General features: G+C 39.9%; 1 protein-coding gene and 1 long non-coding RNA gene across 3 annotated transcripts in view; one reads left to right on the top strand and one right to left on the bottom strand.

Moving 5' to 3' along the window:
- Window positions 1-4,547: 4,547 nt before the first annotated feature.
- Window positions 4,548-13,301, bottom strand: LOC116701820 (uncharacterized). The gene is made up of 3 exons (XR_004335009.1): window positions 13,173-13,301; window positions 12,546-12,549; window positions 4,548-4,560 (listed from the first exon to the last, which is right to left on the bottom strand). It is a non-coding gene; the product is annotated as an uncharacterized LOC116701820 (long non-coding RNA).
- Window positions 13,302-14,337: 1,036 nt separating this feature from the next.
- Window positions 14,338-27,953, top strand: part of atxn1a (ataxin 1a) — an 81,092-nt gene continuing 67,476 nt past the window's right edge. Inside the window, exon 1 of one of the 2 annotated variants that reach the window (XM_032535802.1) lies at window positions 14,338-14,462. The gene's annotated coding sequence lies outside the window, so the exon portion shown is untranslated. The remainder of the gene's footprint in view (window positions 14,463-27,953) is intronic. The other variant, XM_032535804.1, reaches the window with a different exon arrangement.

Below are 27,953 nucleotides of genomic sequence, written 5' to 3'. Positions count from 1 at the left end.
CTGAGGCCAAAAACACATTCTAGCTTGCACAAATATATTTCTGCAGTACCTGACTTCCTGGTTGTCACTTCACAGTTACAGCATTGTATGCACACATCACTGACAGATTTCTCTTTTAATTATGGGCTTTCTGCTGTGACACATCCAACCATCTGCTGACGTGCCAACTCACTCCTTGTGCAAAAAATATCCATGCATCGGAAATCGTTAGGCTACAGGTCAAGTGAGGTGATTTACTAAAACATTATGCAACGTGTTGTGTTACATTTTATTTAGCACCACTAGATAACATGGTAACATGGTATTGGTAAAATACCAGTACTTAAATGCAATTTCTATATGGAATTACCATTGTGCCGACTCCTCTCACAGAAAAATAATAGACGTTTTATTTTTGATTAAAGATCTTTAATATTGTTACTCACATGGCAAGCAAGCTGTCATTCAGAGACAATTTATCTATCTGAACTAATGCATGTTTTTCATTTACACTTTTTTTTTCCCACCCAATGTGCTGCAGAGTTGAATTTCCATGAGTCGTGTTCTTGTAAGACTAGCCCAGGGGCATATTTTATGTTACGGTCCCAGTTAAAAAACAGTCGTTTGGCTCTCCTCAGTATTGGTAAGTTTTTAAATAGCAACCATTAATCAACATTAATTAGTAATAATTACCAGTCTCTTGCCAACTTTTACCCTCCAACATGCACACAAATGAAACAAAAGACACAAATCAAAGCCACCATTCAAGACTTTTTACCAACTCTGGTCTTTTTATTTATTTATTTATTTTTCGCATGTTGCTATCATGGCAGCCTTGTTGTCGTCATCTGTACATCTGTCTTTGGTCACCTTTTATCTAATTCCTTCCAAACTCTGGCCTATAGGGATCGGTGGATCGCGGCGGAGCTTGCACCTACACCCACACCCACATGTGCAGTCTGATGCCAATGAGGAGTGGTAGAACATTATGTAAATGCAGTGTCTGAATTATAAATGTGTTACATCTTCCATAAATGTTGAGCTTGTAGATCTTGGATACGAATAAAAAAGTATTAAACTCCTTAAATGGCTTTGAGGCAGGGAGATGGAAAGAACTTTGCAAACATTTTGTCAACCATTGTGCATGATTTTAAAAGTTCATCGCAGCATTTTGTCCTTTAGTAGCACTATTTTTTTGTGCTGAGAGTCATGAGTTGTGCTCTGTGCCAGGGAACTGAGAGAGGCTTAGCAATAATTACGCCTCGAGTGGCTCTAATACAAATTTCACAGGGAGACCGAGAAAGCAACAGAAAATGTGAGAGAGAGACAAAAGCCCAAGAGGAAGGAAAGGGTTGGAAAATGGAGTTCATATGAGGAAAGAGTGAAAGTGGAAAGAGTAAGTTGGGGGGGGGGGGGGGGGGGGGGGGGGGGGGGGAATGGAGGAAGAGAGAAAGAATGAGAGGGAGCGAGTGTGAGAGGATGAGGGACACCATGCTTGAAAATTCTCTCTGATCTTTGAGCCGTAAGACCAGAGGCAATGGAATACCCCGCAGAACTCTATTAAAATTCACCCAGCCTTACTAAAGCTCTCAGTTATTATACAAGAGATGCCTTGGCACAGCTCAGCTTTTCACTTTTGTTTGCTCTGTGTTGCATTCGGTACACACATGAACACAAATGCACAAAATACAAACAGACGCCAATCAACACACACATGATCAAAGTTGTCTTCACTGTAGACAAAACACAACACTTCAGAACAAGTGTCAATGCTTTTGAACTTTACGTAGTACAGTGTAATACAGGACTTTAGCAATTAGATTTCATCAGAGCTAGAGCACTGAAGACTTTAAGGGTTTAAAAAGGTTTTTAGTGATTATCACTCGATCGAAGTTAAAGCTGTATTTGGCAACCTGAGGGCAGCAGAAATGAGTTGTAAACACAACGTTGAAATAAAATTGATGCAGTGAACTTGTTAGCAAACAGTTGTTAATTTACAAGTCCAGCAGATGTGGAGAACCATTAGTAGTGGTTAGGAGTCATGTCTCTTTTTAGCTCTGGTTTTGGTCTCCTCCAACTCCTGAAGGAAAATATCTAGCTCTTTAGCTGCTAGAGCTCCACTCTGTTCAGCAGCTAGTCTGCGTCTGCTGTTTGGTGCCGTGTAATGTGGGTTTATCAGAGTTCTTTTCCAGAAATAGCTGCCTATGTCTGGCAATTATTAGAGTGGTAAGAGTGGACTAACACAGTAAAGTTCATGTTTCTGTCATGACAGCTGTGTTTTTTGTCATCATCTGTCTTTGATATCTTCACTTTTTCTAATTCCTTCCCAACTCTGGCCTGTAGGGATCAGTGGATCATCTCGGAGTATTCACCTACACCCACGTGTGGTCTAATGCCAATAAAGAGTGGTAGAACATTATGTAAATGCATTGTTTGAATTATAAATGTGTAACATCTTCCATAAATTTAAAGCTTGTAGATCTTAGATATAAGTAATAAAGTATTAAACTCCTTAAATGGCTTTGAGGCATGAAAAGAGAAAAAAACTATCCATACATTTGTCAGCCGTTTTGTATGACAGCATTTTGTCTTTCAGCAGCAAGTTTTTGTGCAAAACCAGGGAACGAAGACTCATGCGTTTAGTAGATTAACCAGTTGGTCTCAATAAAAAGTAAGTGAAACTGGAAACATTGGACATTATACATGTCAATATTAACTCTAATCACATGTGACATCTTCTTATGTCTACTCAGGCTAATGTGCATGGCATTTGAAGTAGTAATAATGTGGAATGTGCTGGCTCAGCATGCGCTGTCAACTAGAGCATGTAGTATAGTACTACATGCTCTAGTTCAGCAGAGGGACAGAGGGAGGAGACGAGTGGAAAGGAGGAGGAAGTGGTAAACACTTGATGACAGAGCAGTATTCCTGTATACAGTGTGTGTGTGTGTGTGTGTGTGTGTGTGTGTGTGTGTGTGTGTACAGCAGTACTGTCAGCTGTCACAAATGCGCCCCACCCTTAGTGCCTCTCCCTCTTGTGAATTCCCACAAGAACACTTTATTTTCCAACATGTACACTCTCAGTGTGATTAATATCTACATACTGAACATACAGTACTGAGTCGTGAGTTTAACCCCTCAGCAGACTGACTCCACAAAACATTTGTGTTTCCTGTGATACTGTGTGTATACATGGCAGCAAGTTAGATGCAGACCCACCACATGGTTTCCCCTAATGGAAGTATGTCCTATATGTGAGGAGTTCCACAGACTTGCAGATCTTAAATAATTCTTTATGGCTGCTGGTGTAACTGTACTGTATGTGCATATGTGTAGATGTATACAGTATGTGTACAGACAGCAGATAGCATTATGCATGTGTGCATTTAGGGGTTTGAGGAGGTGAGTGGCAGGAGAATAACTACACAGAAGGGGAACCATCTTGTAACTATATAAGGTCTGTAACATGATGTGACATACACATAGTTTGTTTTTATCCTGTCGTAAAATATATACTGACAAGATGAAATACACACAAATGCACAATATACGAAACAAACTAGTTTTTAGCTGCAATCGATTGTAAAATGTTGCTGTTTGTTCTTCACACAGTGAGGGGGAATCCCACGCCAGGTGGTGAGTAACAATCTGATGGTTCGTAATCTGGCCTGATGACTGACAACATGTGTTAATGGGTCAGCTACTGGAGGTCCTCTATTAATAGATTGAGCTAGCACACTCACAAACAAGCAGGCAGGCACAGACATGACACAGGAATTTAAACAGGTAGTCTGATTGAGATCAAGATCCCTTTTCAAAAGAGGCCTGCAAAACATACCGTATAAAAATGCACTGAAGAGACAGTTCTGACATATCATATACATACATTAATGGTTAAAACAACAAACTGGCAAAGTAACACCAAGCACATTGGGTATCGCATGTAAAGCTGTGAAAGTAATAATGGGAAATGAAATGCATGCAGGTTTTTGAGAGTTTTGGTTGTCCTTGTTGGATGAGCTGTGTCAGTAGTGCTATTAGAAGGCAGTCTGTGTTTGCACATTTCCATCTAAATTAACTTTGCTCTTTATCAATGCTGGTTTGATCTCCTTTACCTTCTTCTCCAGTTCATTCCCACCTGTTTCTGATCTGCCAGTGCTGAGAAAATGTTTTAAATATTGCCATTTCCGATTTGCCTTTTGCACAGCAGTATATCCTTTCCACCATGTCACAGTAATTCCCTTCAGTTTGACTCCTAGAGCTTGGTAGTTCATTCACGGACATCTTTTACCACACGCATAGTAGACTTCACAATCCATTAATTGGTGCATCATTTCATAATCCGCTGGTGTATAATGAAGATGTTGAGTACAGTATGTACTATGTGGAGGAATGTGTCTTTGTCTCAGATGTGTACATGTGATGAAGACATGCATAGTATTTTGAAAACCCCTCCTTTTCAACAGTAAGTAGAAATCATCAGAAATACGCAGGCTATTTGGAAAGCCAGTGAGTTTAAGCTTGTGTCAAGTTGCGAGGGCATTTGTTGAACAAATTATGCCCTGTATTTTGTACTTTCTGCTTTATATCAATGAAGCCTGTGGTAGATACTGAAACCAGTTAATGATCCATGGTCAGGCTAGCTAGTATACTTAAAATAGTCTGCACAATTAAAAATCCTGGGAACTACGAAACGAAAGCGGGAGTGATCTATAAGTAGAGAGGTTGTTCGAATAGAAGTAAGCAGACAGAAAACACTGCCAAAACATACAGTACATTGTCATCGGCTGGGGGACCCCAAACTTTCCTTTCCCGAGCAAAATTAGCCAACTCTGACTGGGGGATCACGAGGCGTTCTCAGGCCAGGGTGGATAGAGACTGCCAAATGACAGCTAATGATTTAAATCCTTCAGTTTTCTGGAACAGTTTATTCTGTATATCTATCAAGTGTAATCTACTAAAGCTGTGTGTAATTCAGTATCCTAGTAGGAGGACAACATTTATATTCCAACAATCCATTCATCCAGGGCTAAAATCCTCACAATGCTCTCCATGTTAAGAACAGGGTGACCATCAGCTGATGCACATCAGGAGGTTGGTAGGTAAGGCTCCCAGTGAAATAACAGTCTTGTCTAACCTTATTTCCACTGAAATGAGAAACTGACTGGTAATGTGATGTTGAGTTAGAGCAAAAATACAAACCATTAAGTACTGATGATTGTAATCGACAATCAAGCAAGTCATGTGAGAATTAAATATAAATGATCATTCAGTCATTAAATAGAAAAATGACAAATGTACACTGTGCGTCTCTGTTTCCGTTATTGTTTGAGAAGTAATAGCTTTTCTGTGACGATAAGCATCTAGTTAATTATGTTAGAGTGACTTTGGCTTCTAATACCTGCACAGTTTACCTTACAATGGTGCGGTGTTACACAAGATATCAATGAACAGCAGAAGCTGACACAAAGATATATGTTATATGTACAGTATGTAAATAGTAACCACACCACACAATGTAGCTTCAGGCTTTTGGGAGTGTGTCTCATTACTTTTGCCACCATTTTCAACTCACATTAAAAAATAATCGTGTTACTACCATAGGAAATTATTACCACATGCTTTACATACAGTCTATGTTACCGGACCAAAGGTAAGTGGTAACACTTTTCCACATTTACGGTATTACCCAAATCCGAACTCCCCCATGCACAGATAACACATAAGCACACATAATCACATGCAAACACGAAGGGTCATCATCTTCCAGCTTAAGCAATCAGTGAGAACACCCCCCTTCGTTGAGAGAGTTCTTCTCCATTTAAGACGACCACCACACATGCAGAGAGAGACACAACTATAAAGTGAATTGATGGTTAGTTTGTACAAGCGCAATGTTATGGGGCCTCTTGTGGCCAAGCATCTAGGGAAGCAGGGTGTTGATGAGACAGCAACTGTTTTGATTCAAGTTTTAAAAAGGCTTTTGAAATGGAGTTTTTAGACGATCTGGCCTTGTGGATGTTCACGTCTAATTGAACTCTGAAGAGTGCAGCAGTCTGATAACTGTGGTGGCAGAATGAAAAGGTGAATGAGAATGAATAGCAGACAAAGTGGCTTTTTCCTTATAAGTTTCCATTACAGTCTGGTAATTGCATTTCATTATAACAAGCACACCGTCAAGGCTTGTTATTGTATTAGAACACTACTGCAAGTTTCCTGTACACTTGATGCATTGAACTGAAAAAAGAAGCAGAAGCACTTTAAAGCCTGCACTGACTGCAGTGAAATTACAGTGGTTTACATAAAAGAACATAACTGGAAAGACGTAATGGAGGGAAGTTAGAGAGGATTGAAGAAATAATATGAATAACACAGAAAGAGACCACCTGGCAACTGTCCTCCTGAAAGAGCGGTATCAATCTTCTCATCTAACTCTGTGTTTTTTTCAAATTGTTTAAGATAACAATTACAACAGAACTTCGAATGAATTTGCCTTGTCACCGAAACTCAAGGATCTTCACTTTCTTTACATCTAGGATAAGAGAGTAAGACATTGCATTCTCAATATGGATTTTATTTTATCCTTAAAATTTGTGGATGTGTTTTGATTCTTCTTTTCTCATACTGTCAAAAGAAAACTAAACTAAAGTTTTGATCCTCAAATTGAAAGTACGACTCAAGGAAAAGGCTTCAAGTAGAATATGAATGTGTACCTCTGAGAGAGGTGTAAAGAAGCAAACTCAACCTCAACATACAGCCCAGGGGAACATGGAGAGAAGTCCTGGAGGAAATGGGGAAGCAAAGAAAGGTAAATATAGAGATATGTGGCAGGAGGGCATTGTGGACACACAGCGGAAGGTGCTAATGTTGGCGGTGGTCAGAGGGTGAAGCCACAGAAGCAGCACTGATTGATTACTACAACACATTGTAATCAATGCATGTCCCTCCCGCTGCTCCACTCGTCCTCTAACATTTTTTATAGACTGGGCGTCAGTATTGCAAAATCTGTTGATTACTTGTTTTTGCGTTGGGTCTGATAAGGGTCTGGCGAAAAACATGCTCTGGTTTATTTCTTTTAACCAGTCAGAATCGTCTTGGGTGGTCCAAAGTGCTTGACGGAGCAACGGCGCCTCTGCGAAAGCCTTGGGAAGGAACTTGTTTTTGTGGAACGTGTGTACATTCCAACTTTGTTTCAGTTGTGCAACAGAAAGCTCAGATTGGACAGATAGTCTAGCTAGCTGTCTGGATTCACCCTGCAGAGTTTTAAGAAAAGGTTAACCATAGTCCTCAGAAATCGACCAGAGTTTAAAATGCCAACACAACAAAAGTGTAAGGTAACCGATATCTGGCCTGAATGACTGTGGAATTTCCTTCGGAAGCAGAGCGATCCCAGAAGTGGAACGTCGTGATATAGACTAGATTTTAGTCAATAAAATTCAACCTTCATATAGAGGATCTTTTGAGTTTTTTGACCTGTCTAATCACTTCTCACCTGTTGTTACTGATACTGCCAATCCCTGCAGTTTTCCCACCTTTCCCCTCACCAGAGCTTTTCCACCCATCTCCATCTAATCGATTAATGAAACAAATTGTTTCAAAAATAATACTTGAATACCCGTCTCCTTATCATGGTTACTCTGTTTAAACAAATGGGACAAACCCAGTTTAACATATGCTGGAAGTAAAATGAATAGATAGATCAAATTGACATTGTGCTCTACTTTCCCGTCTTCACTCCGTTACCTCTATCTTTGTCATTCTCCCTCTCACTTGTGTTATAGAAAGGGGCTCTTCAGGCTTTTTCTCTCTCTTTGTTCCTCCATCACAGTCAAACTGCCAAACAAAAAGAAAAATCAGGCACCCAGGCAGAAAAGCAGGGTGTAAGACGAGTGCTACAGATTTGTCGGCTTCTTTTCTCGAGCTCATCTATTATCCAGCTGACTCCTCGCTGACCCCTGCGTTGGTGGCGTATATTATAAAGGCCTGTCCTGATATCACTCACCACTGTGTGTATGTATGCGTGTGTACACACTAGGGTGTTTGTGTGTTGGAGAGCATCCCCTGCCTGATCAATAATTAAAGTCACTGCAAAGTAGAAGGAGAGTGACACATTTTTTCAAGCCTTGTTAAACCAGAAAAGATGGCTGAGGAACCATCCTCATTTATGATATATGAGGGCCTGGATTATTTGGGGGGATGGAGTCTTGAACACACACATTAAATTCAAAGAAAAAATTAAATATTTCCACGCAGTTTAAACAAGAAGGGGAAGAGGTGACACAACTGAGTCTCTAAAATAAGTACAAATACACTCTGCATCCCTGTAATATTACAGTCTCATCTACAAAGGCAGCCATCTTCAATGTTGTTGGTCCAGAAGAGTCAATTATTTTTTCATACAGCGGGAACACACACACACACACACACACACACACACACACACACACACACACACACACACACACACACACACACACACACACACACACCACACACACACAGCGCACTCTTCTTTGCTCTTTTCTTCTCTTTCCACCCTTATGTTTTATCAAAAGCAAAATGTCATGCAATTTCTGATCTGCTACTTTAAAGCAACAATCAGGGTTCTCTGTGGGCATACATGTGCAAGAGCAGAAACACTTGCGCATGATGGCGTGTGTGCGTGTGCGTGTGCGTGTGTGCGTGTGCGTGTGTGCGTGTGTGAGTGTGTGTGTCTAAAACCAGTCAATCTGTGTGTGTCTTTGTGTGTTCGGATTTGACTTTGAAGTGTATCTTTCTTATTCCAATTAGCTCTGGACTTTTTACACAGATCACATTAAGACACTCTAGATTACATCACAAAATCTGCCTGTCCAAGACAGCGTAATTGAATTGACTGCTGTTAATACACAGATTAGGGAACTCTCTTTGCATCCTAATCCTCCCTGCTCCTTCTCTCTTGTCGCAGAATGTGGAAGGTGTGAGAACAGGTTAGCCGATAGCAGGCATTCACTGTAGGATTACACTTGCAAGGGCAACTTTAAGCCTGTGTAATTTGATTGTTAGAGGGGTAGAGTGAAAATGGTGGATTTTCCATGTTTAGAATTCAAGGAAGATATCATTGTTGGCTGAGATGCTTTTATATAATTTCTACATTTACAGCATGAAAAGAAATTGGAAGCAATTAGGCAGTGGTGAAGGAAATTAGATCCTTTACTTTAGTAAAAGTACTAATACCACACTGTAAAAATACTCTGTTAAGTAAAAGTCATGCATTGAAATTGTTACTTAAATAAAAGTATGTAACTATCATCAGGAAAATTTAAGTATTAAAAGTAAAAGTACAATGCTGAAAAAATCCTCTCATTTTAGAATCTGGAAACGATCCAAACAGTTCTGTTAAAAAAACTATTTTATAAACTACATGTGTTTTGTGTGCAAAACTCTTAATTTGTAAAGTAACTAGTAACTAAAGCTGTCAGATTAACGTAGAAGAGTAAAAAGTGAAAAATGAAAAAAAAAATGAAAACAAAAGTACAAGTACCTCAAATTTGTACTTAAGTAAAGTTCTTGAGTAAATGTTCTAAGTTACATTCCACCACTGCTATTAGGTGAAGGAAGTGAAGTGAAGTCCAATTTGTTTGGTTGTTCAATGTTTATTATGTCATGAAAACCAAGACAAAAAGGAATTCAATGCAATCATTTTGACCCCCAGACTAGATGACTCAGCATTCACATGCATACAGAAAGGTTTGCGCTTCTTGGCAGGTCAAATATGTAGATATTATAATCTAGTGATCGATTCCCAACTATTACAGCATACTTACCCAAGGGGATCTGCAGTTGCTTGGGGGTAGGCCTGTACTGGGGATTGTTGAGGAGCTCAAGTAATTTGCAAAAAAAAAAGATGTTGAAATCACTAGCTGAAGTAATGGATAATGGGTTAAAATAAATAAATGGATAAACCATTGCAATAGTTAATAATAGTTGGTAATAGTTTGATAACGGTTACAATAGCTACATTTAATGGATTACCCTTGAGGTTAAACAATAAACAGCTGGAATAGACAACTCGCATGAGACTGAATTTCATTTGACAGGAATGCACAAATATGTCTGATAAAAGAAAAGGTTGGTGTTACATTACTTACAAAATAACAGCATTTCAAAGGTCATCATGTGAATATTACTACGGCATAAAATAAAAGTGCAAAGTTAAACACTTCAATTAGTCTCCTTGCATTGTGTTTGATATAATACTGTCTGTCTGGCACTGAAACTTGTAAAACCTTCCACATTTGAGCAAAAGGGGGAGCAGTGAGCAGCTGCAAAACACACCATCCCCTGTGCACAGAGAGAACTTCAGCCGACACTGCAGCCTTGAAATCTGAAGTGACAGCTACTTTCAAAGCATATACAGGATGAGTGTTCCTCTTCTTCTAAGAAAGTCTTTATTGGATTTTGCAGAGAATTCACAAGCTGAGATGTCGATATAGTTGCCTACTCTTTCTCCTGCTCATATTTTCACACCGGCTGAAAAGGTAATGAGCAGAATTTGCATAGAAATCAAGAAAATACACTCTAAAGGCTTGAAGAGCTAGGGTGCTCAAAAGCTGAGTGTACTATGTAAAGTGGCACGCACTTTTGTTTCATTTCCACTGCATGGTTTGGCTCGACTCAACTCACGTCTGGTACCAGGTCTTTTTCTCTATTTCACTGCAGATAGTACCTCCTCAGTACGCGGGATTCCTTGCTGTTCGCCATAACGACACAGAATACAACATGTTGACATCATGTAAGTAGTATACAGCGGGCCTCCATTATTTTCAAAATCTAGGGTGAATGGATAACAAATTGCGGTCGCTATTGACTGTAGCTTTGCTATTTCAAAATGGTGGGTTTATGCAGGATGTCCTGATGGTTCTCTCTGACCAATCAGTGCTCTGCAGTGCTATAACTCCACCTACTTGTATCGGCTCAGCTCGCTTAAATCCTTGAACGAGGTGGTGCCAAATAAAGTTGTGGAAAGTACCAGGTACCAGATGCTATCCACAACTTTTGTTAATGGAAAACCAAAAAAAGAGTAAGTCGAGTCGAGTAGAGCCGTGCCATACCATGCAGTGAAATTGTGTTGTTTGTTACTGTTACTCAAAATCCCTTAGGCAGGGGATTGTTCATCATTTATCTACCTTAGTATATGTTTTAAGTTCAGTGAGTTATTCCCATATGAGGTGTTGAATCCCTTGTTTGCATATACTTATCAGTTAAGTGAATGTCTTTTATTAAATTGAATGTCTTTGGCCAAATACAGTTCTGACCTTGGTTTTCTGGTCAGAGGAAGTGGAAAACTGAAACAACAATTTTTTTTTTTTGACAGGAAAATATATCATAATAGTTTGGACAGGGATGATAGATCCCATAAATTTCTGTTTCTTAACTTTTAGTTGGCATTCTTTCCACAAAAAAGAGCTTTTCAACCATTGAGGTTTAAAATTTGCATTGGCATTTAACATGTGAGTCATATAATCTCACGAAATAGCCATATAGTTATGCAGGTTCAAACAACCAGTTTCCATTTCTCAGGGCTCTTCCCATACATGCCACACCTCGTACACTTTATTGTCCCGGAGTGTATACTGTTCACACCCCCTACAAAGAACACAGATACATCTCTGGGGACTAACCCAACCCTCGAAGAATCTGCTCCTCCTTTGGAAGCAGTTCTTTATTATTCTTAAAGCACGCCATGGCACTACACTTCTCACTCAACTATTCTCGTTGCACTCTGAATAGTCAATGAAATGAAGGCTTTGGCAGACAAGCTTAACTTTTTCTAATGCACATATACAGTACATCTGTTGGTCATTTGCAACAGCCTAAAAAGTTTAACCTTTCCTAGAGACATTCATCGACCCTCAAGTGAGTAGGTGTATACCTGTGAGTACATGCAGAAACGAAAGAAAGAGAGTTAGTGTAAAGACTGGAACGAGTACATGCTTGTGTGTGTGTGTGCAAATAAGTGAATGCACTTCTGGGAGCTAAGAAGCAAGCCCATGATTAAATCACAAATCAGGATGACTTGAGGATTTATTCAGTAACATATTGTCCATGTACTGCTTCCACTTGAGTTCTGACTTGACACATGCTGTGTGGGCAACTCATACTGTATACAATGTGAAAGTGACACTAGGGGAAACACTGCAGGGACTTTAGGTATCAAACAACATGTCTACACTCTGCATGATAAATGGTTGTGAAGTGAAACTCTTCATTATCGTCCCCATTCAAATATCAAGAACTATTCACCACCGGACGGTGTGTCTTCCTTTCTATGCATTTAGGCCGTGAATGTAATGCTAGCCTCCTGGCAAACAGGGTGGCCTACCTCTCTCTCTCTCTTTCTCACTGTCTCTCTCTCTCTCTGTTTGTCTCTCTTTTTGTTTGGCATATATGCGACAAGGGCACAATAGAGAGCTGGACAATAGGCCACTTATTGAATGATTGACAGGGAGTGGGATACGTGCCAGATCGTCTGTCCCTCTGCAGCCTTGTGCACCCTACCGCTGATGGTCAGTGTCAGGTTGCACTCTCCTGTGACAAAGCTGCTGCCATAGTGGAAATCTGGAAGAGGTCACAGAGGCCGAGGTGGTAAAAATACACTGAAAATAGAGGGGAGGAGTTAACTGGGGACTTACATACTTTAATGTTGACTTCATCAGTTGATCTCAATTCTCTTTCAGCAACAGTAAGGTTGGTTGGTTCATACAGTACTGCTGGGTCATACAGTAACACATTATGTCAAGGAAAACTTAACCTCCCAGTTTTTTAATTGTCAAATATGTGACTGAGAACAGAGAGAAAAAATTAATTTAGCAGCTTAAAGTATTCAATTAGCACTGAATCATTTCATGAGTAAACTCCTGTCATCAACATGTTTTCTAGTATTACTCCAAGATTGTGTGTGTGTGTGTGTGTGTGTGTGTGTGTATGTGAAAACAGCAGCTGATATTTTCCACCTTGTCACAATCAGCTGACTATCAGGCATTGCCATCAGCTGATTCCCTCTGAGATCTCTAGCACTCTGCCTCAAATGCCTGCTTTGACAACATCCAATACATCTTGAATGTTAATTTTTCATGGTCATAAGTTACTGTTATTTGTTATTTGTCAGTATAGGAACACACCTTAAAGCTCTAGCGCGTAGTTAATGTTACTCCCATGAGGAATTCTAATTAATGACAACAAAACTGTCGACATATCCACATGTTACAAGTCTTCTGTGATCGTGCACAGCCCCCATCCCTCCTCCACGCATTTGGTAGTAGCTTGGAGGACATGGAGGAGCTGATAGTCTTAATTAGCTTTGTAGCAACTCATTTGGCAATGTCTTGAATGTAACGGACGTTCATTGATATCAAAAAGTTATGCAACAAAGCTTTAATGACATCTTAGCCTGTATGTTGTTAACAAGTAACTTTTAGTTTTACTTTTTTCATGCCTGATATTGTAGCTATATTTGTGTTTTTAAGGTAACTTATCTATACTGCACACTATTGTTTTCATATGCAGTGGTGCAAGAAGTATTAATATCTACTACATAGGTGCAAGTAGTAATAAAAATGCATTACAAGGAACAGTACTGTATTTAAAAGGTTACTTAAGCCTAATAAAAGCTACACAAGAATTATAAAGAAAAATGTACCTAGTTTCAAAAGTATTGATTGTGCAGCAGAATGACCCTGCCAGTGTTATGTAGTATGTGTTACATTATTGGATTAACACTAATAACATGAAGCATTTTATTGTTGCAACTGATGGGGGGCAGTACGTCTACTAATGTATATAGTTTGGGGTAGTTTAATATATAACAATGCATCACATTTTATGAACTGATCATATATTTGGGCCTACTTTTATTTTACACTACTGGATCTTATGGTATTGGGGTTTGCTGCTGAAATGTTAAACACAAGAGGAGAATCTCTACTACTATTGCTACTCACACTTTTGAGTGAGGTTGGGTAAAGAAAGCTCTACAAATAATATGTTGGATATTGAGAATCAAATTCCAAATATATATTTAAAAAAAAAACATACACACATAGGCCTATATCTTAAATGAATGCAGCCTGTGAATATATACAAACCCACTAAACTGACTAGGCACATAGGCCTGTACTGTGGATTCACACGCCCTAGTAGCCTACTGTCAATGAACTTGGAATTCAGTTTCTGTTTGCTCTGCTCCGAGCCCTCTCATATTTTTGCATGAGTAGCTTACAAATTGCTCCATTTTTTTTAGCTCTCTCTCTCTCTCTTTCTCTCTCTCTCTCTCTCTTTCTCTCTCTCTCTCCCCCTCCCTCTCTCTGAAGGTGGGGGCAGAGAGCTGTACGCTGCAAACATCATTAGCAGGGGAGACGCTTTCCACCGTCAGCGCCGGAGCAGAGCAGGGGAGCCCTGGCAACAAGGAGCGACACAAACTCAGCAGCCCGTTACACCCTACAGTAAGTCACACAAAACTGTTTAGTAGGCTACTCGTTTCACCAACCTGCTTTCTCCATGCCACTTTTCTCTTTTGTGGCTGTGAAGAGAAAATGGCTGGAAGAACTGGGCACGGTGGCGCAGACGCTCTGCTTTACTTCAAAGCCTCGGGAAATGTTTACTTCGCCCTCTGACCTATTTTTAAGTGACCAAACACTACGGGGGCGTACGGGGTTTAGGTGCATGTACTTGTCATTTCGGAACGTAAATGTTAAGTAGTGTTTAAGTGGGGCGAAGGAGAGCGGAGGTTTGGCTGGATTCTGACCGAGCGAGGAGCGCGTCCGCCGGCCGAGCTGGTGTCGGGCAGGCGCTGTAGTTTCAGTAACTGCGCCACTCGACTTTTAGCGCTTAACATTGACATACACTGCTAAATAATTTTGCTTCAAGACGTATTTGTTTTCTTTTAAACTATGTCCATATAGACAATGACTGTCAAAGGCAAGCACTACAATTTGATCTAGCTACGTTTCACCATCGCGGAAGTGTTTGTTACACGAAAAGACGAAGAACAACTAACCACAGTCCACATAATTTGTCCAGTGTTTTTGAAAAACTAAGATCTATTTTGCATGTTCGGACCGTGGTTGCGTGTGTAATATGGTACTATACAGTGTTTTACATTGCCAGCTGTTTGTAAAGGACGTAGGGTTTGTGATTGCTGGACTACCCGTGATGTCATTTATCCTAGCTTGGACCATTATATAACGGGACTGTAGGGAAGCCTGTGATAGCAGGCTATTTTTACTCTGTTTACACCTCGGAGTTGCACTCAACATAGGCTATGCTCCGCAAGTGGTACAGCCTAGGCTGTACACCAGCCTAGGCTTTCACTCGCATTGTGAATTCAATATATGGCATCCAAACGAGACCAAGTGGATGGACAAATGTAGGCTAACTGGTAAAGATGAAAAGCTGCAGTTCTTCCCACCAGCTGCATTGCACGTTTGAGTTTTCTGATGGTTTATGTGTACTTATTTGCTATTTGAACAAAAATGTTGTCAAGCTTAACTTGTTGATTATGTCTCTTCTCATGTTTGAAGCATGCCCTATTAAGTTGCCTTCCCCTAAGCAATGAAAGAACCAGACACCCTACTACCCTACTGTAACCTGCTATGCAAATATTAGTGTAGCCAGACAGAACAAAACAGAGTTTTGACTAAAATGCATAGTAAACAAGTTTTTAGTCGTTTTTGAGACTTAGGCTCATCAACTTGTCTGTGTTGTATAGACAGCAGGTTGGAGAAGGGAGAAAGGTAGAAACTAAGTAGGCAGATGTAATAAATAGCTGAGAATCCCCTCTGTAACAGATGCCTTGATGTCTAAGGATGTGTATGAGGTATATGATAAAGCAAAGGTTCATATCCATATTAATAGCTGTATTAAGGTAGAGAGAAGTGGGAATGGTGTATGGGCCATAGTCGGCTGGCCTTTGAATTAGAATAGGGCAGTTTGGTGCTGTGACAGTTATGGCCTAGCAGATGTGGGTTAAGCTGAGTGAAAACAGTACATTTCAGGATTTAAAAAAAGGGATGGGATTAACTAAAGGTTGAATTTATAGACATGTCAAAAATTGACAAAATACCTATGAGTAGTAGTAAAAGTAGAGACAGTGGAATAAATGTATAATTAAGAAACAATAGAGGGAGTAGTTGTAGTTGGTCACCAGTTTAAGGAGTTTTAGACAGGAGCAGAAATGGTTTTGATTATGTCTATAAGAGTAGCAGGTTCAATATTTTTTAGGTCACATGCACACGCACACATGCACGCATGCACTGTACCACAGCCACCATAGCCTTTGATTCAAGCCACCACTCACTTTCAAATGGTAATAAAAGGCAATTAGAAGCCGAGGTGTCCTAATCACAAGCCGTTTAACTGAGCTTGGCTCATTTGTCAGAGCCATATGTGCACACAGGCCCACACACTCAAACACACATGAATATACACGTCTAATGGATCATGCTCGAGGCTTTTCTTTGTCCCTGGAATTTGCTGCCTATGTAAGGGAAAAAAGGACATTTGTGTGTTAATGTGTGTGTGTTTGAGTGAGACAGAGATATATTTCCATGTAATGATTGGGTGGAGATGTCATGGCTGAATTAAAAAGTGACAGACATGGCTCTGTGCTATAACCTGCAAATACAGGAGTGAATGATGGGTAGGCAGGGAAAACGGATCGACCAACAGGTGTTTGTTTGTGTGTGTCTGTGTATATTCCTAGATAAATTAGTTGGAATCGCAGTGGTTTTTACTTGCTATCAAAATTTGCTTAGAAAATAACTGACAGGTTGCACACAGCGGGCAGAGGTGTAGGGAAGGGTAAGCACACATAAGGGCTCTTTACCAATATCCCTTGAGACATTTGGAGTCTACATGAGTTAGTAAACATTCTCACTCTGTTCTCGTACATTTTGGCTTGATCATGGTGTCTTCATGTGAGCACAGGTGAAAACAGACAAACCTCTGCTCTGCATTGAAGTGTGTTGAAGCTTGAAGTGATATTGGGGCAGACTAAAAAGGTGCTAACCAGACAGAATAGTATATAAATCATGCTGCAGAGTTTTCTTCATGTGCCTTTTTATTTGCCACTAAAGCCCTGACTGCAAACCCTAATGTACACATGCTGCAAGGAGCCATAACAAACACAGACACTTGTTATATTAAAGCAAATAGCGATATATTGTACCAACTCTATTTTCAAAGATAACACTGAAAAGACACAAACAAATTACACAATTATTAAATTAAATTATAGTTCTAAAGAATGTGCATTTCAGCAAACCACCTGTTTCCCTCCACCATCATTCTTTCATATCTCCAGCCCATGTTTTATACCACGTTCACACAAAAACTTTGTCTGATGTTGTCATAATGAAAAATTATCAACCCCTATTTGTTGCATTCACACCACACTGCTATCACAGGTGAGCTCCTGGTTGTCTTGTTCTACACAAGGAGCTACTTGAGCTACACAGAATAGAAGAACAGCAATCAAAAAAAGAGTGCAAGAAAAAATATTTTGAAAAAGTAAAGAGGGGGTGGGAGCAGATCAAGAGATTGAGCTGTCTCTTTGAACCACGCAGTGCGCTCTGACCTTTTCAGCTTTTCGTTTCATCCTCCTCTATTCATGAGCGTACTGAGTACAGATGCATGCACGCAAGAGAAAGGACACCATCGCACACAGAATACTGCTTTTAAAGGGAATCCATGAGCGTTTTTTGTATTTTGTGTGAAAGAACATTCCACCGTGTGTGATTTTGTGTGCCTTTTGTTGCTTAGTGTACTCTCTTGTGTTTAAGAAACACAAGAGTGTACACATGCACTGCCAACCTGAAATTATCTAGACCATACCCGGCGTAGCTGTATGTAAGAACAGAAATGTCAGAATCAGTCGGATCGGACTTCAAACATAGTTTAACCCGCTGGATCCATAGTACAAAATCTGTGATTGCTCCAAATGTGTGAAAATTCACAGCAAGCGAGTGGGCGCGTTAATGACGTCTTATGCTGCTCGTGCAGAACCAGAAGAAAATAAACATTCGAGGGTGAAGAAGAGTGATTTACATAAAGATGGCAACAAAAATGTCTAACTGGTCTTGTGAATTGCTGGACTTCCCTAATACACTTGTTGAAGTCCCAGTTAGTCATTTTTTAAATGTTTGAGTTAAGCAAAATGTTAATTATAAGAGAGGGGATCACTGTTCTGTTTATACCTATACAGTACTTGTGGATCTGTACCTTGTATGTGTGTGTCCGAAAATTGATCAGAGCGGACGTAGTCCCAAATTGCCAGACCTTACTCCACAGCGTAAGGTCAGGCCCCTCCACATATAAACTCCTGGATAGTACAAAAAAAACTGTCTGGGTTGCTTGTTTTTCTTTAAACCAATCACAATCTTCTGGGGCGTGCTTAGCTCCGGTTATAAAGACGTGGATTTGCAAAATGGACTCGGGAAGGAACTTGTTTTGATGGAACATTTGCACCCTGCAAAGGAAAAAGCCACTTACAATAATAAATGAAGTTAACTGTTCACACAATGCAGTAATGTCAGCTATATGAATTAGCTGGATACATTGTTAAACATAATTTGCTCTTACCAGTGTATTGGCGTGTGTGTTTTGTACATAGAAAATTCCCACCAATTGGTTCCACAACATCCCAGTCAGATAGTAAATGCTGTAAACATATTCTTTGTAAATCTTTACAACCATTCCCCAAAAAATACAAGCTGGCTTGCCTTGTTGCACGATCCATTTTCAGCGTGTAGCTTGCTAGCTCGAAGGTTGTTGTTTCCTGAAACAAACAGCGGGGACTATCCAGTAAATGAAGTTGTCGATCCAGACTAGATTGGATGTATAAATTCGCAGTCTTTGTGTCCCTGTTTACATGACCCTGTTTACTATTTTGAAGAGAGAGAGAGAGAGAGAGCGAGAACTAAAGCCATCCCACAAACTGTGTTGCAATGTCATGTGAAAAAGGGAAGCTGGCTTTGCGACTTAGTTCAGCCGTGTGTGGGCTTTGGCTCTGTAATGGCTGCCAGTGTAACTGACATGATATACAGTTGTTACAAGGCTAACTGGAATGAACTCCAAAGTGTATAGTATTTACATGATGACAGAATGCTCTTGAGGGCTAATAAGTATTTAGGCTACATATTTGAGTTCCTCCATCAGTTTTTGATCTAAGCAATTCATCAAATCAGATAAAATCCTCAGAGCTGTTTCATTAACCGTCTCTAGAAAGAAATTTACTCAGCCTGAGCTATACATAAAATGTGACACCTCATGTAAGTCATAATGCAATAGTTAATTCCGTATGCTGCTCCTGTGATGTCTCTGCTTAGATTCATATTTTATTATATTCCAAGCAAAGCCTGGCTGAGAGGAAAGGGTTTTAAGCATTGGCCTTTTGATGGCCAAGTTAAATGAGGGAGAACCTAACTGATAACAGCTGTTTAATGGTATTATGTAGTGCATAATATAGCAATGGCTCTGAGCTCTTTCAACTGTGGCTCTCTCAATCTGACAAAGCCACAATACTTTTTGGTGGGATTGGAATCTGGTCTAGTTGCTTAAATGGTTGTTCTCCAAGTCTACTCATCTCCCCACTTTAAACACGTTCTATTCTCAGCGTCTCTTCTCTTTTCTTCTCTTCTCTTCTGCTAGTCTAGTCTTCTCTGCTTTATCCTTATCAGAGGCAGTAGAGGATTACAGTGGGGAGTTGACACTGACTGGCAGTCAGACAGCTCCTGCAGACTCTGCTCTCCCCCATAGAGCCAAGCCTGCGACAAGGATAAGCTGACAACCTGGGACACAGCCAAATAGATAGTGATGAGGAAGAGAGATGAAAGAAGAATGCTAGGAATTGGGGCCATGTACACATATTGGAGTACAAATGTAATGATTTATATTACCCAAACATTAGCATCACATTCAAGGGGATTGCCTGTGTAGATCAAGTGCAACTAATGATGAACTGATTTTTATGCTGACTCAAATGTAATTTGAGTTAATTTAAGGGGACACAGTAAATTATCAAAATACCTGTTTGTTGTTGGATAATCTTGATCTACTTATAATTGATTACCTTAGATATTTTAGTTATTTTATTTACATTTTACATCAGGGTCAATGAATTCAAACTTTCCCCTTGTATCAAATATAATAATCTTTAGCCTTATGTTGGAACAAAATGTATACATGTGGGGTGAAGAGGATTATTCGCCTGTTAATAAATCTGTAAGAATAAGTACACTTCAGTTAAAGGAGACATATTATGGTCATTTTCAGGTTCATATTGTATTTTGGCTTTCTACTAGAACATTCAATCTTCAAAAGCATTATTATTCTCATACTGTCTAAATATGTCTATGTATCCTCTGTCTGAAACACTCCGTTTTAAGCGCCTTTTTAAGCCCTCCTCCCAAAAAGGCCAGTCTGTTCTAATTGACTTGTGAGAAAAATAAGGCATACCTTTGTGAAGGTTGTTCTCAAGCTGTGGGTGGAGATACTCAGAAAGGGGCAATATATTATAATGAGCCTGCATGTGACCTAGTAAGGGGAGCCAGATAAGAATGGCTTGTTGAATACCATGTTTTTGTTTTATCCAGGCAGCCCACAGGTTGTAGGTTGGTAGGCACTCCAGATAGCCAAATGTATGTGCAAAAGTACTTAAAATTGAGGATTTGTACTTTTTTACAAAGCTAACATAGCTATATGCCTACACAACATTACTACAGACATAGTAGGGCTGTAAGCTGTAAAGCCTGTAACGTGGATAAGACATGAAGCCATGAATGTATTAAGGGAATCTCTGTTCACAAAACTGCAGGCTAACTGTTATAATTTTATTATTAAGAATAGACAGGAACCACTGAAGCTATAATAAAGTTAGGTTTACTTGCAAGTAGACTCAGTTTTACAGTACACACAGCATCTGTACAGAAAAATGACTGACGAAAAAGCCTACAACAGCTCTTGTAATACAATGCAGAATTAGATAAATCACACAGTCACAATAAAGCAGTAATGTTGACAGTTTCTCACAGTCCAGGGGTGCCTGTTCTTTTCCCAGCGTCACACCGTGCTCCAGACAAGGACAAGACAGTGGCTCCAAGGAACCAGATGTCAACAGCAGTAACATTGTTTTGTATTGTCATAATGCAAACCGTTTCAACACTGATCAGAGAAAAGTATATATGTAATGTATTTTTCTAACACTAACCTTAATAGCTAGCGCTAGTTTGTAGCTAGCTAGTAGCACAACATAATGATTACATCTCCTTGGTTGTGCATACATCATTGTAAATACATCCATTGTTCATTTAAATAAGCATGCAAACAACAAAAACACAATGTTAAATGTTAGTGAATATTTTAGACAATGAAACGGTGAGTTCATGAGTTCGACATGTAGCTGTACCAATGAACTATACTTGTAAGAGACACGAGAGAGAGAAGCTCATGAACGAGCATGTTGCTATCGGTTACTACAACAACACTAACAAACTGTTCCTAGTGCGCATCTGAATCTGGAGCTACTGTAAAAGAGTATATAGAAGAACTTTGTAACATGAAAAATCACCAATAAAAGTTTCTAAACCAACAACCGGACATGTCCCAGCAGTAAAATTACCAAAATTTGGAAATGAACACTCTTTCTCTTCATACATCCATGGAAATGACCAGCATTGGCCAAGATTACATCTATGTTGTGTTAGCATGTAGCTACTTAATAGTTAGCGGTATGCTAACATTAGATCGTAGTGTAATAAAGCAGCACTTAAAGGCTTTTAAGCTAAATACTACTTACAGAAAATGTTTTAGGAGTAATGCGACCCGGAATTTGGGAGAATTTAGCAACACTAGCAGCTTAACCGCAGTGGCATAAAAAAACCTCCTGTCCTGCCTACTTGGAGCAGATGACGACCATAAAAGGCTGGCTTAGAGTTGCCTTGCCTTAGAGTAGAAACAAAAACTTGAAATCGGAGTGTTCAGAATGAAATAAAAATAAAATACAGAAAAATATAAAATGTGACCTCCAAGAAATTACTCTTCATATACTTCTATTTTTACCGGTGCTTCTACCTTAATTGTTGCAAGTGAAGCCCCCAGACTCTCAGCTGCAAGGTGGGTGTGTGGGTATCAACAATGACTTAAGTGTGAGCCAGAAGGATATGCATTGAAACAGAGGAATTCAATAACAGGAAAATGGCCAGTAATAGAAACAATCCATGGAATACCAAAACCCACCCTTCACCAATGTTGTTCTTGGCACAAACTTGATTTCCATTACTACTGTTTACTCCCAAAGATGCTAATGTCATACAAAGCAAGACACAGCTTGGGATGCTATACAAAAGTGGCCTAAGATAGAGATTTTAATTATATTGTAGTATCACAATAATGAATGATGATGACGCAATCTACCCGCGAAATTTAGAGCCACCAGCTGCAACCGGCAGCAACGCGTCTTCTTGAGTAAATGATTGAAAGCGAAACGGAGGAGCTGGTGAAAAGACAGGTGCAATAGCCATAATTTGGACTTTGTTTCAAATTTAAGCCGGTACAATGGACCTGTGGTCGAGCCGTACCATGGAGCCTTTCGTCAGCCTGACAATTCACTGTATAACGGACGATTGGAATCTTAGCAGCCAGTGTTTGCAGACCTCGTACTTCCCTGCTGAACGTGGGTGTGGGTGTGGGTGGGTGTGGGTGGCATGGCACTACTGGAAAGACACTTTTACACTTGAAACATTTTCTTTAGTTGACGTATACTGTATGTGCCTTACTGCAAGTATCTTCTTTATTAATAAAAAAAATGATTGTGCTTTCATTTTGCACTTTATTAGGTTTTCATTTGAATTTACTTAAGGTGAAAAAAATAGGTTTAGCAGTTTGGCTTTACTTTGGTCTATTTAACCTGTTCTGAAAGGTTTCTATTATAATTTATGTATTGTGATATCTATTGTCATCGCAAGAAGCTGCAATGTATATCGCAATATAGATTCATGGCCCATCCTAAGGCAATATTTAAAACAGTATCTGTAAGGCTGAAACTATTTCCTCTCTGACAAAGCTAGGGTGGGGTTTGAATAGAGCATGTTGCTGGATTGCTGGCTTTCTCTGTCTGTGTAAGTCCGGCTGGCTGGCTGGTAGTTGTGGCTTGGCCAGTTCATCTTTTTTTACTCGATGGCCGTAGATCAGCCTTATCTGGCTGGACATGTGGCTGACTGACTCGCTGCCTGAGTGACTGACTCACTGAGTGGCTATTATTTTTGTCCCTTCTTTCAGCTATGTAGTAAGCTCATGACATTGGAACAGGGACATTTTGCTATGATAGTCAGGGAGTTGTGCTAAAACACTGCTGACAGAGATAAGGTCTAGTGAGCCAGGATGTTCCCTGCCTGCCCATGAGGCCATCGCCAATTACAGTATCAGGACCTTTTTACAGGGTCTCTTTCGCTATTTTTCGTTCACCATCCGAGACTAGAATCTTTTACAACTTTAAGTATATATTTTTTCCACTGGCCTGCAACTACTGCTTGATGAGTGCCAAAGTGTCCTTTGAAAGTAACAGGATTGTAAACATTGTTTGCTATGGAGAGGTAACTGAAGCTTTAAATTAAACACGTTTTTAAGATGGTGGCATCATTTCTGCTTTGAGTGTAGTTACAAAAGCAAAGCACAAGACAAATATGGCAGTACAAACCTAATGAATTTCTGTCTATTGTTGTGCATGATACTGCACGAGTGAAATAAAGAAAATTCAGTATCTTTCTTCTCATACACTCCAGTTTCAACCCTTATTTGTCAGATTTGACTCAATGCTTAAGGATGGACTGGCCATGTATTTATGATGGCTTTTATCCATGGTTGTATGTTGCCGTGTATGTCTGTGCATTAATTTAGATACTCAAGTGTGTGTGCATGTGTTTGGGTCTGCCGCAGCTCAGGCTTGTGTTTTTGCAGGAGAGTGTGTAGCAGGGGTCAGGGGATAAACTACAACAGATAAATGAGGTTAATGTGAGGTTTCACTGTGGCTTGGCCAGGTCTGCTTCTCTGACACTGTCATCTACTATCAAATGCCACAGTGGGGGAGGTAACTTGGCTGCAAAATAGCTCAGTGTCCTATGTGTACATTGTTCAGAGTAATGCATAAGGAGCCACATACAATACATGCACACACACACATACACACACTCTTGGTGCAATTGCAGGGGCTTGCCCAGGGAAAATACTTGTGGTAGGAGAAGAAAGTTGACCTAATGGGAAATTACTAGGCATCCTCATCAAACCGAAATAACTCCGTTTTTTTTTTTTTATACATTCCATAACCTTAATGGCTCTTGCGGGAACTTTTTAAACTTCCCAGACGTCAGCAGTAGTTAAGAGTTTTTTAGGCGGTTTTGAAATAATTATCATCACCATCATTGAAAAAATACCTTTATACCCACATCTCACCTCAGGTGGAAACTGGAGGTCTAGTTTGCTATCTCAGGCAGAAACAGAACGTATGTTACTGTTTCAAAAGCACGTGATAAACATGTACTGTGTGCAGTATTGATGTTGTTACATTGTGACAGCATGTTACAACCTGTAACTCTTGTTACCTGTAACAGCAAACAAGACTTACGGTACGCTATCTTTGTATAGTTTTTCTTAGTTTCATAATGCCCTGGTCAGATTTTTCCCACGAAGTCACAACATCATTTACAGCAAGTAGACGACGCTAGAGAGCACACATTCTGATGGGTCACAGATTTCGGTGTAACACCGGAAGCCTGTGTTATTGTATCCACCCAGGAAAAGGGTATGCATACCGGATGCACCACTTGAAATGCAACGATGCATCTGTAACATATTATCTTATTGTTATGAATGATTTTCTGTCTGAGCAAAATATTCATTGCAACTCTGACCTCCCGGTAACTCTAACTCTAGCACCATAAAGAAAGACCTTAATGACAGCAGGTGTGGTAAAAACACTAGCTGACAAGTGGCCGCTAGAATCAACACAAGTTACATACAGCCATTTTAACTTGTTCTAAGTTGAAGGTCTAATGTCTCAGATGGTGTTTCCATTTGTTATTGTTAGGTATTGTGAAGACCAAAGCAGTGACTAAGGGCCTGACCGATAAATTGGACTTAACTTTTATTGTCAATTGTTGATACTTCTTCTTTGCTCACCCCTATTTTCCTGTGATAGCATGCCCTATAAATGTCACAGCAGAGTTGCCATGTCGCATTTACTACATTGTTTGATCGGTAATGTGTTCTGAAAGTATTAGTACAATATTTCCCAATCACTTGAAAAATTCCTGCATCAAGACAGATTCAGAAAGGGCTCCTATTACGCCTGCCTGTCTAAATCTGCCTGTCTGTCCTAAAATAAAAACCTCCTATCAAACCTCTCACCACCAGTTAGCCTCAAAACCCAAAAGCAGACATCTTTTTGAGAAGAAATATAATTTTCTCCCCCTTCTTCTTTCACCCCAGTGCTTTGGTTTTTATGGCGAGTGCCCAGTCAGCTCGGTTTAATGCTCCCATAACGTGCCATTAGCTCAGCTAGCGAGTTGCCCCCACACTACCCCTCGCACGGCTCACTGGGATGGATATCTGAGTGCATTTGCAACCTGACAGGACACGCTACCTAACTATAAACAACTGCTGGGTGGGGGGGTGAGGGTAAGAGTACAGAGGCAGCGTAACCCTTTTAGGAGGCCCTTCCTGGATAACATTTACACTTATATTCTCAAATGTTTTGTGTCAACGCTGTAAAGGGATTGCTTTAATCTCGTTGCACAAGTACCGTGTACTTGTGTATAATGACAATAAAGGCATTCTATTCTATTCTATTCTTCTCAAAGTAAAGTAAGAGGACTGGTGTGTGCATGTGTGTCAAGGGTGAGGACATCATGAGTAAGAGCATGCAAAATTATTGTTCATCAAATTTGAACAAAATACAGCTTTCAAAACGGCCATTGCTAATTTAGCACACATTGTCTAAATGTACTGTATATGGATTTAAGAGGAGTATATATTTTTGGAATTGTACTCTATTGAGCAAACAGGCAAACTACATCCTTCAGAAACCACAAACTGTCCTGTTTCCACATTGAAAAAACCATGATGACCGTATTCTATAGTACTTTTATTGAATCAGTTTTATTTGTTTTTTTTTTTATATCACGGTTCTATCTTTAAAGAACCGCAACTATCTGAATCAAATTGTTAAATGGTCTGTTAGGCTGAATGGTGAGTCACAGCTTAACCTAGTGCCGCTGCACACCAGACAATAACAGTGAATAACCAGCTCAATTTTAAATGACGACTCCCACCCTTTGCACAGTGAATTTCAGATTCTTCCCTCTGGACGGGGGTTTATAATCCTACAGTGTAGAACAAAGCGGTATAAAAACAGTTTTGTTTCAGCAGCTATCGGTCAGATGAACGGTGTAGCAACATTGCACAGATGCTGTAGAAGCAGCGTTTATTTATTTGTTTTATTTGTGTGGTTTTAATGATTGTTGGAGCTTTTTTATTGTGTTTTTTTCATGTCTGTCTGTTGTGTTTATAAAAAAGATGGATGCATTGTCTTACTGCAAACCCAAATCTACTTATGGGTACAAAAAAGTAACCTAACCACACCAAGGACCCTAACAGTTGTGTGATTCTAGCTTAACTCTTCAGTATCTGCTGACTCCTTGAATGATGGGGTTTGAAGGTGAACAGCTTTAAACATGGTGTTTTCTGCCAGAGACAGTAAGCAATAATCAATGGTACCAGACTAGATCAGATAAAAGTCCTGCATTTACTAGGCTATCATATTTTAAGGTCACATGACATGGTGCTCTTTAGATGCTTTTATATACCCCTTAGTGGTCCCCTAATAACATATCTGAAGTCTCTTTTCCAAAATTCAGCCTTGGTGCAGTATTACAGCCACTAGAACCAGTCCCACAATGAGCTTTACTTAGTATGTGTATTTCTGAGTCTGTAGCGGTTGAGGAGGACCTCATAAGGGGCAAAGAAAGATTCCAGATAGGCCCATCTGAGCTTTCATTTTCTTAAAGGCAGAGCAGGATACCCAGTGCTCGGTTTACATCTGTCGCCATTTCTAGTCACTGGGGCACCATAGGCAGGCTGGGGGAACTAATATTAATTTAAAAAACCTCATAAAGTGAATTTTTCATGCCTGGAACCTTTAAGTGTACACTTGTGCATGGTTCTCAAAAGGCATGCAGTAGTCTGTACCTTTAGTTAAGGGGAACCCAATGGGCAGTTAATTGACAAGGCTGACGTATTTGTTGACCAATGATGATAAAACGATCACACAACCTGCCACAGCCTCTCTGTTATTGGACATAAGACGGTGCTAGATCTCAGATTTAATGCTTGGATCAGTGGTTGTCAACCTTTTTGAGTCGCGACCTCTCAGAATAATGAGGTTGGTGTTGGCGACCCTCCCCCCACACCACCTTGACAATGAGAAAAAGAGCGGCAAATCTGTGTAAACAGCTGTTTTCTACTCTCCTCTTCTTGCTGATTTTGAGTGATTATTGTGAATGCTGTGATTAATAGATGGAAACAATTAATGCTTTGCTTTAATGACAGTTTAGTTTGGTTTTAGCAGCTAGCGCCTAGCCTAGTCCGATGTTTGTGACATCCCCCACCTCCACCCCCCTGACCCACCTTCGCCCCTTTCTGTGTTTCAGGACCTCCTGATATACAAATGAAGCTCTGAATATAACACATGAAATGTACCAAATTTTAGACAGTAAAAATCCTACCCCAGTCTACCCCAGTCTGCCCCTGAACCACTGTCTTAGATACATTAAGTCAGTCTCACAATGATACAGTACACACCACAAAAATGCAGACACCCCCATTGCAACACAAACGCATGCACACACAGACACACAGACACACAGACACAGACACACACACACACA

Source organism: Etheostoma spectabile, chromosome 14, assembly GCF_008692095.1.
Source record: "Etheostoma spectabile isolate EspeVRDwgs_2016 chromosome 14, UIUC_Espe_1.0, whole genome shotgun sequence".
NCBI classification, from domain to species: domain Eukaryota; kingdom Metazoa; phylum Chordata; class Actinopteri; order Perciformes; family Percidae; genus Etheostoma; species Etheostoma spectabile.
This window is presented reverse-complemented; position numbering and strand designations above follow the sequence as displayed.